This window comes from Chrysochloris asiatica, unplaced genomic scaffold, assembly GCF_000296735.1.
Source record: "Chrysochloris asiatica unplaced genomic scaffold, ChrAsi1.0 scaffold00277, whole genome shotgun sequence".
NCBI lineage: Eukaryota > Metazoa > Chordata > Mammalia > Afrosoricida > Chrysochloridae > Chrysochloris > Chrysochloris asiatica.
Window position 1 is genome coordinate 1247034 of NW_006408795.1, and position 10705 is coordinate 1257738.

General features: G+C 41.5%; 1 pseudogene; it reads right to left on the reverse strand.

Moving 5' to 3' along the window:
- Nucleotides 1-8926: 8926 nt before the first annotated feature.
- LOC102838921 lies at nt 8927-10263 on the reverse strand (annotated as a pseudogene).
- Between the last annotated feature and the right edge of the window lie 442 nt (nt 10264-10705).

Consider the following 10705-nt stretch of genomic DNA (forward strand, 5'->3'; position numbering starts at 1 on the left):
CATTCCTTGGCATTCCTTGGCTTGTAGAAGCATCACTCCAATCAATGCCTCCATCTTCACATGGCACTCTTCTCTCTGTGTCTTTCTGACTCTGTGTTTCTATTCCTATAAGGATACCCATCAGATTGGGTCAGGGAACACCCTACTACAGTATGAACTCATGTTGACGAATTGTAACTGTAAAGGCTTTCTTTTCAAATAAGATCACATGACAAGTTCAGGGATTAGATCTTGAACCTATCTTTTGAGGGACATGAATCAACTCTTAACAAATGGTTGTGAGTGTAAATGCAAACTGGAAACACATCGGCTTTGATCTAACACCAGATTTTCTTCAGGTAGACCCAGAATATCCAGATACTTCTGCCCCACAGTGGTAAACCACAGACTCAGAAGTCCTGACTAAGGCCCTACCATTACTGGAGAGGAAGAGTTTTGTTAGCATAGCACAGTTCTCACAGTGCTTCCAATGGGTTTTCATGTTGTATTGTGATGTTTTTAGGCCACCAGTTGAAGCATCTCAGGGACGATTGACTGATTTGTGCTGGGAGCCATGCACTTGTCTTACTAATAAAAGGCTTGTAATGAACCAAAAGGGATAAAATAATATTGCTGTAAAGGCCAATTTTAAAAGCAATATTAATTTTTTTAAGTTGTAACCAAAACAACCACCACTCATCTCTCAGTTTGTTGTACTGTGGTGGCTTGTGAGTTGCTGTGATTCTGGAAGTTATGCCACAGGTATTTTAAATACCAGTAGGGTCACCCATGGTGGACAGGTTTCAGATGAGGTTCCAGATGAAGACAGACTAGGAAGAAGGAGTGACAAACTACTTCCGAATAGTTAGTTATTGAAAACCTTATGAATAGCAAAGAAATACTGTCAGATATAGTGCCAGAAAATGATATGTCAAAAAGAATATATCCAGATCAGTCATGAGGTACAATGCTGTCTGTGATAGGATAATATCCATGCCCTACAGAGAAGACCAGTTAATAACACTATTATTCAAATTTACACACCAACCACTAAAGCCAGTGAGGATGAAATAGAAGAATTCTACCAACATCTTCAAACTGAAATTGATCAAACAGGCAATCAAGATGTATTGATCATTACTGGTGATTGGAATGCAAAGGATGGGAACACAGAGGAAGGATCAGTAGTTGGAAAATATGGGCTTGGTGATAGAAATTATGCCAGAGATTGCATGATAGAATTCTGCAAAATGAATGATTTGTTCATTTCAAATACCTTCTTTAGACAGCATAAGAGATGACTATATACATAGACCTCACCAAATGGAATATACAGAAATCAAATTGACTACATCTGTGGAAAGAGATGATGGAAAAGCTCTATAACATCAGTCAAAACAAGACCAGGTGCTAGAAGGTTGTGGAACAGACCATCAATTGTTCATATGCAAATTCAAAATAAAGCTGAAGACAATGAAAACAAGTCCACGAAAATCAAAATATGATCTTGAATATATCCCACCTGAATTAAGAGATCATCTGAAGAACAGATTTGATACATCAAATGCTAAAAACCAAAGACCAGAAGAGTTGTGGGATGACATCAAGAACATCATACGTGAAGAGAGCAAAAAGTCATTAAGAAGACCCTCTACTTTAAGGAGCTCTAGTAGCATAGTGGTGATGAATCGGGCTGTGAACCGCAAGGTGAGCAGTTAGAAACTACCAGCTATTCTGTAGGAGAAAGATGAGGCTTTTTGCTCCTGTAAAGATTTACAGCCTCGGAAACCTGTACAGGGTCACTATGAGTCGGAATCAACACCATGGCACATAACCATCAACACTCACTGGAGAAATTCTTAGCTCTTCAATTACACCACATCAATCAAAACAGCACTTTGGGTATCCTTGAGAGATTCCGATTGTGTTCCTTTTAAGTGTCCTTTTGAGTTGGGGGAACAACAACAACAAAAAAAAAAAAAAACTGAAGGGGTAGAATCAGGGCTGTATGGTAGATGGGGTAAGGTTTCTTAATGAGATTCTTATTGCTAGCCCTTACCATTCTCCAACAATGAACAAGGGCATCTCGTGATGAGAAAAAAAATTTCTTGTTGCAATTTTCTGGGCCATTTACTCACCAGTGCAGGTTTCAATTTTCTTAAAACTTCTACCTTTGCCTTCACCATCATCCTGTGTCCTTTGAGATAATCCATCAAGATGATCCACTTGGAATTCCAAAAGCCAGTCACCATAACCTTCTGAGCTGACCTCTCTGCCTTGAATTAAACTGGTCCAGCAGATCCCCTCACAGGCCACTGGTTGGTTTGGACCTTTTATTTTGATGAGATTGGAGTCCTGGTGTGGCACTGTGGGCTAATGTGCTAGGCTGCAAAGTTGGCTGGAACCTCCAAGTCGGTAGTTCAAGCTCACTACCTGCTTCTCAGAAACCCTATACAGAGTCACTATGGGTCAGAACCAACTCGACGACACTTAACAACAACAACTAATGAGACTAAGATAAGTATATTACTGAGAGACCTTGTCTGCGGCCATCCACTGATCATAGATATAAGCTTAAACACATTTTGTTTGGAACAAATCCATGCACAAATGTACTGAAACTCTAGTAGTTATATTTTTTGACTTATCCTAGTACACTAAAAAACATAAGAAAATGCTCAAATGGCAGAAGAAAAGCTGTATGACTACCTCCTGAAAATTAAATGTTTATGTGTATCCAAAGATTTTACCAAAAGAGAACTTACAAACTACGAAAAAAATTTGGGCAAAAATGTGTCAGAGACAGGACTAATCTCTAAAATTTATAGAATACTTCAGCACCTCTACAACAACAAAGCAAATAATCCATTTAAAAATGGACAAAAGACATAAACAGACACTTCACCAAAGAAGACATTCAGGTGGTGGCACCATACCGAGACAATGACCCTTTGTCACCCTTCAAGCCTGTAGCTGAGCTCACCCCCATGGCTCAACTTCCAGTCAAACTGTGAACACCTGGAAGGTATACACTCCTTGGAACAATCAACTATTATAGATCAAAAGGACAGCATTTGCACAGGGACAAAGTTCAGAAGCCAAGAAAGGGTAGGAAAGAATGACATAGCAAGATGAGTGTTCTTACCCTGTGGGGTTACATTCAGTGGCATGAAGCAAAATGTGTATGAAGTGTTGGAAGAAACACTGATTTGCTCTATAAACTTGTACTCAAATCACAATAAAAAGTTTAAAAAGGAGAAGAAAATGTTTTTGTTGTCACAGCTAACTACCGGGATCTTTTTATTTAAAATTATACATTTCTGTTGAAATGCTGCACACAAAGAATTATCAATAGTAATTTGGGTGTGACTCCTTCTAACAGTGTCACCCAGTTGGGTCTGTGCCCCCTGTTTCCACCCCCCTAATGATGCCACTGAGATGGTTCACTACAGATTAGTAAGTAAGCACAAGCAAGTCCGTACTTTACCTTGCTTACTGAGAAATCTGACACAGACTTTCATTATCCAGAATACCTCATTTTGAAAATATCCACAGGCATGAAATAGAATTGTGTTGTAATTTCCTTCATCTGTGTATCTCTCACCTCTGCTTTAGAATGATACTCAATGTGGAAACCTCTTTCCAGTCTACCCTTTTATGCCCCTTCCAGTTCTCTGGGGCCAGAGATCTAACTCATCTCATAACCACTGTGCAAGTCACTTGAACTGTCTATTGACAGGGGACCTCCCCCATTAGAGCTTTCTGGTTTTGTATTTGGGGTGAAAAGTAAGGTATGTTATGTTCCTCTGACACCTCATTCCTTAGTGTTTTTAAGGAATGGCTATGAGCCACTGGAATGGAGTCCTGGTGTAGCGCTGTGGGTTAATGCGCCAGACTGCAAAGCCGTTTGAACTGTAAGGCTGGCGGTTCAAGCTCACCAGCTGCTCCTCGGAAACTCTATACAGGGTCGCTATGGGTCAGAATCGACTCGACGGCACTTAACAACAACATGAGCCTCTGGAAACGAAGATCCCTCCCATACCCCAACCCACCATGACGCGGACAAAGGGCAGGCTTCATCTGGCTTAAAAATGGTGATCCAAAAATGGATTTCAAGAGCTTCAAGGACCAATCTGGGAGTAGGAGACACCTGTCACAGGAAAATGCAGAAACCAGGATTATCTGAAACACTTTGAACCCTTCTGGTGGAGGCCCTTGGGAATGGTGAGGAAGAGAACCTGGAACCAGAAAGATCTGGGTCATGCTTACCTGTGCTGCTTCCACCTGGTTGCACTCAGCTGTTTGAAAGCCCCCATTTGCACCCTTCCCAGGACTCCTGGGAAGCTTTCATTGACTTTCAGAGACACTGCTTTAAGCATTCAGGGGTCTTGGCATGAATACCTTTCAGTCTTAGAAAGCAGAGAGACCAGTCATCTGGAACATATTACTCTCCCTCCACAAAGAGGTTATTCTCTGCTTGTGAGCACCCAGGATAGCACCCACTGCACACTCCCCTCCCCACCATGCACTGCTTTTTCTGCTACTTGGCAAACTCCAGCAAATCCAAATTTACCCAACCCAATTTCTTCCTGCCACGCTTGGGTTGCTCCGGCACTCCTTGGAGACTGTTTATCAAGAGCAGCACTCATACTGCTGTGGACAGTTTTCTTCATGTTCAACTCTCTCGCCTTTGCAAGAAGGTTATAGAAAGGGCAGGTAATTTGTTAGCCACATTTTCTAACAAGTCCTATAATATTCCAATGCTAACTAAAAACATAAAATTCCCTGGTATGTTAGGTATATTAGGATGACAGATTGCCTAGTGGCATTTCTGTTATTTATTTTATGACTCAGATAGATCTCAGTCTGATCTCACCTTAAAGAACAGATCTTCTTGTCTAAATATGTGACCATAATCCTCTGTTATGATAAAAACCTTGCAACATGCTCCAAAGATGCAGAGGTTGCAGCCAAATCTTGTCCATGCTGTCCAGCTACTTTAGTTAGATTTTTTTAAATCTTGCAGTTGAGTCAATTCTAAGTTACATTAGTCCATTTATTTCAGAGTACAGCTGTGTTCCATAAGGTTTTCAATGGTTGTGACCTTTTTGAAGTAAATCACCAGGACGTTCTTCAGATTTGAACCACCAAGTTTTCAGTTAGTAGCTAGGCACTAAACTATTTGTATCACCCAGAAAATACAGATGCTAGAATCAGCTCTGCCATTAAATTATATATGATCTGGACGAGTCACCTAACTTAGTTTATTTTGTTTACTAAGTGCTTACACTAAATCAGGCACTATGCTGAACACTACATGTGTGTGTGTGTGTTTAATCCTCAGTCAAATATATAGCATGGGTACAGAGGAGGAAACAGAGAAGGGTTAACTAATTTATTGAAGTCCATATGTCAAATAAGTAGAGAGCAATAACCTCAAGTCACTAGTTTGAGCTTCCAGCTAGGGGAAGGTTATACATAGCTTCAGGGTGACAAAAGGCTCAGGTTTCTAAAAGACATTATGGATGTAACGTGTTGGCAAGATGGGATTTCCTCCCAGCTTCAGTACTGGTCCTTTCCTGCCATGGAAAATCAATGGACAGGGGAATGACCCATGCATTCTGTATCTTTTTCACTTCCTTTTCCATCAATCCAGATCCCTGTCTCCGCCATTTTAAATCAGAACTGAACTTAGGTTCCCCAGGAAGTAGCCTACAGCAGTCTAGACAGTCTGTATCTGGTTACCAGGCTAGGTCAAACACACATCTCATGGCATTCTCACCTCTCATTTTCACCTCAAAAATCAAATGTCTTTAGTTAAACTATTTACACCCTCATTACATCTTCATCAATGGTCCTAACAGGCCCACAAAGACTCTCAATTGTCCTGAAACAAATTCACCTGTGGACACCTCAGTGTGCACCTTGCCATCACTCTTCAAATATCTGCCTTGAATTTTTTGTGTGGGAGTTTGGGGGACAACAATAACAACAAAAAGACTGAAGGGGCAGGATCAGAGCTGTACGGAGATGGGGTGTGGTTTCTTAATGTGATTCTTAAAGCCAGCCCTTGCTACACTCCAACAGTGAGCAGGTGCTCTGTCGTGATGAGAGAGAAAAAATTGTAAGTGCCTGACTACAACTAACAACTACTCTGAGAGACATCACATTAGAAGGTATTGGAGAGAATCTGTGTGTTGGGGGAAGGGTGGGTAGGGTATGGAAAAATTCAAAATCATAAAAATGACCAGGCTTACTGGTAGGATAGAGACTGGTGGAACCTCCAAGACTGTGACCCTTAGTCACCCTTCAGGTCTGCAAATGAGCTCACCCCCATGACTCACTTTTCAGCCAAATAACAGAACTTTAAAGGGAATAATAACACTAGTGAGTTACTAATAATACCTTAGAACACTCATTTGAGATCAAAAGAGCAATATTTACCCAAGGAAAAAGTTGAGGAGAGTTGGGAAACAGGAGAAATGGAAACAGGAAAGATAAAGAGGATATGAAACAATTGGTGCTACATCATAAGTGTTGCAGTCAATGACATGAAACAAAATGTGTACAAATTTTTTAATGGAAACGGATTTACCCTGTAAACCTTCACCCAATTAACAACAAAAAGTTGTTTTTTTTTTTTCAAGTTCAGCCTAAAATACTAACTTTGTCCAACACTTTTGTAAAATTATTTTTATCAGTCATGTCTACCTCTTCTGAGTTCCTGGTGCCTCATTATTTCTATGATTCATCCAGGATGCTAGACTTTGAAATATCTATCTTCAGCTTCCCCAGATAATTTTAAGCCTTCTAGAGGGCAAGGATGAGGCTATATGAGAACCTTACATAATGTTAGATGCTAAGCAGAGGTTTAGTTGTTATTGTTGTTGTTGTTGTTGTTAAGTGCCATTGAGTTGGTTCCTACCCATAACAACTCTGTATAGGGTTTCTAAGGAGCAGCTGGTAGATAATTGTTATTGTTAAAGACTCCGAAGTGGAGCGAAAAAGTCTTTGCATAAGAAAATCCATTGTCAGATACCATAGCCAGCTGTGTTGGTTAGGTTTCTCCAGAGAAACAAAACAAATAGGATATGTGTGTGTGTGTCTTAGTGGAGTACTGATGTGCTGGACTGCAAAGTCGGCTTGAACTGCAAGTTCAGCAGTTCAAACTTACCAGCCAACCATGCAGAAAAAACTGACTTTGCAGTCCAGTGCATTAACCCCACAGCACCACACCAGGATTTTAACACCTATGTTGTTGTTGTTAGGTGCCATCAAGTTGGTCCCAACTCACAGCAACCCTATGCACAACAGAATAAAACCCTGCCCGGTCCTGGGCCAACCTCACAATTGTTGCCATGCTTGAGCCATTGATGCTGCCACTTTGCCAATGCATCTCGCTGTGGGTCTTCCTCTTTTTCTCTGACCCTCCACCTTACCAAATATGATATCCTTCTTAAGTGACTGGTCCCTCCTAACAATATGTCCAAAGTATGAGAGACGAAGTTTGGCCATCCTGGCCTCCAAGGAGCATTCTGGCTGCACTTCTTCCAACACAGACCTGTTTGCTCTTTTGACAGACCATGGCACTTTCAGTATTCTCCTTCAACACCATAACTCAAAAGCATCAATTCTTCTACAATCTTCCTTATTCACTGTCCAGCTTTCGCATGCATATGAGGTTATTGAAAATACCATGGCTTGGGTCAGGAACATCTTAGTCATCAAGCTGACATCTTTGTTATTCAACACTTTAAAAGGTCTTGTGCAGCAGGTTGGCCTAATGTAATAATACATCATTTGATTTCTTGACTGCTGTTTCCATGAGTGTTGATAGTAGATCCAAGAAGAATGAAGTCCTTGACAACTTCAATCTTTTTCTCCATTGATAAGAATGTTGCTTATTGGTCCAGTGGTGACGATTTTTGTTTTCTTTATATTGAGATGTGATCCATACCAAAGGCTGTGCTCTTTGATCTTCATCAGTAAATATTTTAAGTCTTCTTCACTTTCAGCAAGTAAGGTTGTATCATCTGCATATCACAGGTTGTTAATGAGTCTTCCTCTCATCCTGATGCTATGTTTTTCTTCATATAACCCAGCTTCTTGGATAATTTGCTCAGCATACAGGTTGAATAAGTATGGTGAAAGAATATAACCCTGTTGCACACCTTTCTTAATTTTAAACCATTCAGTGTTCCTGTGTTCTGTTCAAACAACTGCTTTTTTTTTTTTTCTTTCCCTATGTTCAAAATAGGTCTCTTTTTTTCAGACTTTATTTTTTAATTAAAGAAACGGAAGAATATTTTGAGCTGAAATTTTATGCAAGAGAAAATTAAACAATGCAACCAACAAACAAAAATCAAAACACAAAGGCAAGCAACAAAAGTAGAACTTCTCATGAAATGTCCAGGCCTCTGAGGACCAGATTCTGAAAACCACTGAGTTGGATGACCTTTAACTTCATCTCTATTTAAATATGCTACTTTTATGATTTCATTAAAAAACTTCCAACCTATATGAGAGATTCCTTAAGACTAGATATCATTTTAACCAGGAGTAAGTGATGGGGTGGATTACTAGGCCATTACATCAGCATCATATTGGGCAAACTCATAATAGCCCCTTGGACCCTGTTTGCAGGGGAAATAAAGATCTAGGAACATGGGGAAGCACCCATTTCAGGAGAAAACCAAGCTCAGCTCTCTTAGCAACACCACCAGACAAAGATTTCCTTTTGTATTAGCAGATGGTTGTGGGCTTCTGCTACTTCTTTTTTTTCCCTTTCTTAACACTTTTACTTTTGAAATATGATGGAAAAATCTGATACACAAATGGAAAAACAAAACATGATCATAGTTGACAGTAAAGACAACCTAACCAGAAAGCTTTGTTAGGTAACACAGAAGCTAAAGTTGAATGTGACATACTGCAGGACTGAAAGGAATTAGTATTCTTCTCCTTCAACAGAATCCACACCAACCTCCTCATCGTCCTTCTCAAGGGCAGCCATGTCCTCACGCACCTCAGAAAATTCTCCTTCCTCCATCCCCTCACCCATGTACCAGTGAACAAAGGCACGCTTGGCATACATCAGGTCAAATTTGTGGTCCAGGCGAGCCCAGGCCTCAGCAACGGCTGTGGTGTTGCTCAGCATGCACATAGTTCGCTGTACCTTGGCCAAGTCTCCACCAGGTACCACAGTGGGAGGCTGGTAATTAATACCAACTTTGAAGCCAGTCGGGCACCAGTTCACAAACTGGATGCTGCACTTGGTCTTGATGGTGGCAATGGCAGCATTAATATCTTTGGGAACCACGTCACCATGGTAAACAGGCAGCAAGCCATGTATTTACCATGGCGAGGATCACATTTCACCATCTGGTTGGCTGGCTCAAAGCAAGCATTAGTAATCTCTGCTACAGAAAGCTACTCATGGTAAACTTTCTCAGTTGAGATGACGGGAGCGTATGTGGCCAGAGGGAAGTGGATATGGGGATAGGGCACCAGGTTGGTCTGGAATTCTGTCAGATAGACATTCAGGGCACCATCAAATCTGAGGGAAGCAGTGATGGAGGACACGATTTGGCTAATAAGGCGGTTAAGGTTAGTGTAGGTTGGGCGGTCAATATAGAGGTTTCTATGACAGATGTCATAGATGGTCTCATTGTCTACCATGATGGCACAATCTGAGTGCTCCAGGATGATGTGGGTGATGCGGATGGAGTTGTAGGGCTCGACTACAGCTGTGGAAACCTGGGGGGCTGGGTAAATGGAGAACTCTAGTTTGGATTTCTTGCCATAATCAACAGAGAGGCATTCCATCAGCAGGGATGTAAACCCAGAACCAGTTCCCCCACCAAAGCTGTGGAAAATCAAGAAGCCCTGAAATCCTGTGCACTGGTCAGCCAGCTTGTGGATTCTGTCCAAGACCAGATCAATGATCTCCTTGCCGATGGTGTAGTGCCCACAGGCATAGTTACTGGCATCATCTTCCTTGCCTGTGATGAGCTGCTCAGGTTGGAAGAGCTGGCGGTTGGTGCCAGTGTGAACTTCATCACTGACTGTGGGTTCCAGGTCTATGAACACTGCTCTGAGCACATGCTTGCCAGCTCCTGTTTCACTGAAGAAGGTATTGAAGGAGTCATCTCCTCCTCCAATGGTCTTGTCACTAGACATCTGTCCATTGGGCTGGATGCCATGTTCCAGACAGTAGAGCTCCCAGCAGGCATTGCCAATCTGGATACCAGCCTGGCCGACGTGGATGAAGATGCACTCACACATGCTGGCTACGGGTTAGGAGGTGGAGGAGGATGCAAGAGCAGACACCGGGTCCCAGTTACCATTCTCGACAAGCTAAGAGTCGAGGTAAGTAACACACTGTCCGCTACTTCTTTAGTACCTTCTTCCAATGGACTCTTGCCTACTAATGGAATCTTTCTCACCCTGCCTAGCACGCACCCCCTCTTGATAGCTATGCAAGTAGGCATTTCATTCAATAATGATACTTGGACAAACAGTGCCTTCTAATTTTTCTATGTCCTGCATATATATATTCCAAGCCCTATGACTAAAAGGAATATATATATATATATTTGTTGTTGTTATGTGCCGTGGAGTCAGTTCCAACTCATAGAGACCCTGTACAGGGTTTCCGAGGCTGTAAATCTTTATGGGAGCAGAAAGCCTCCTCTTTCTCCCTCAGAACAGCTGGTAGTTTCGAACT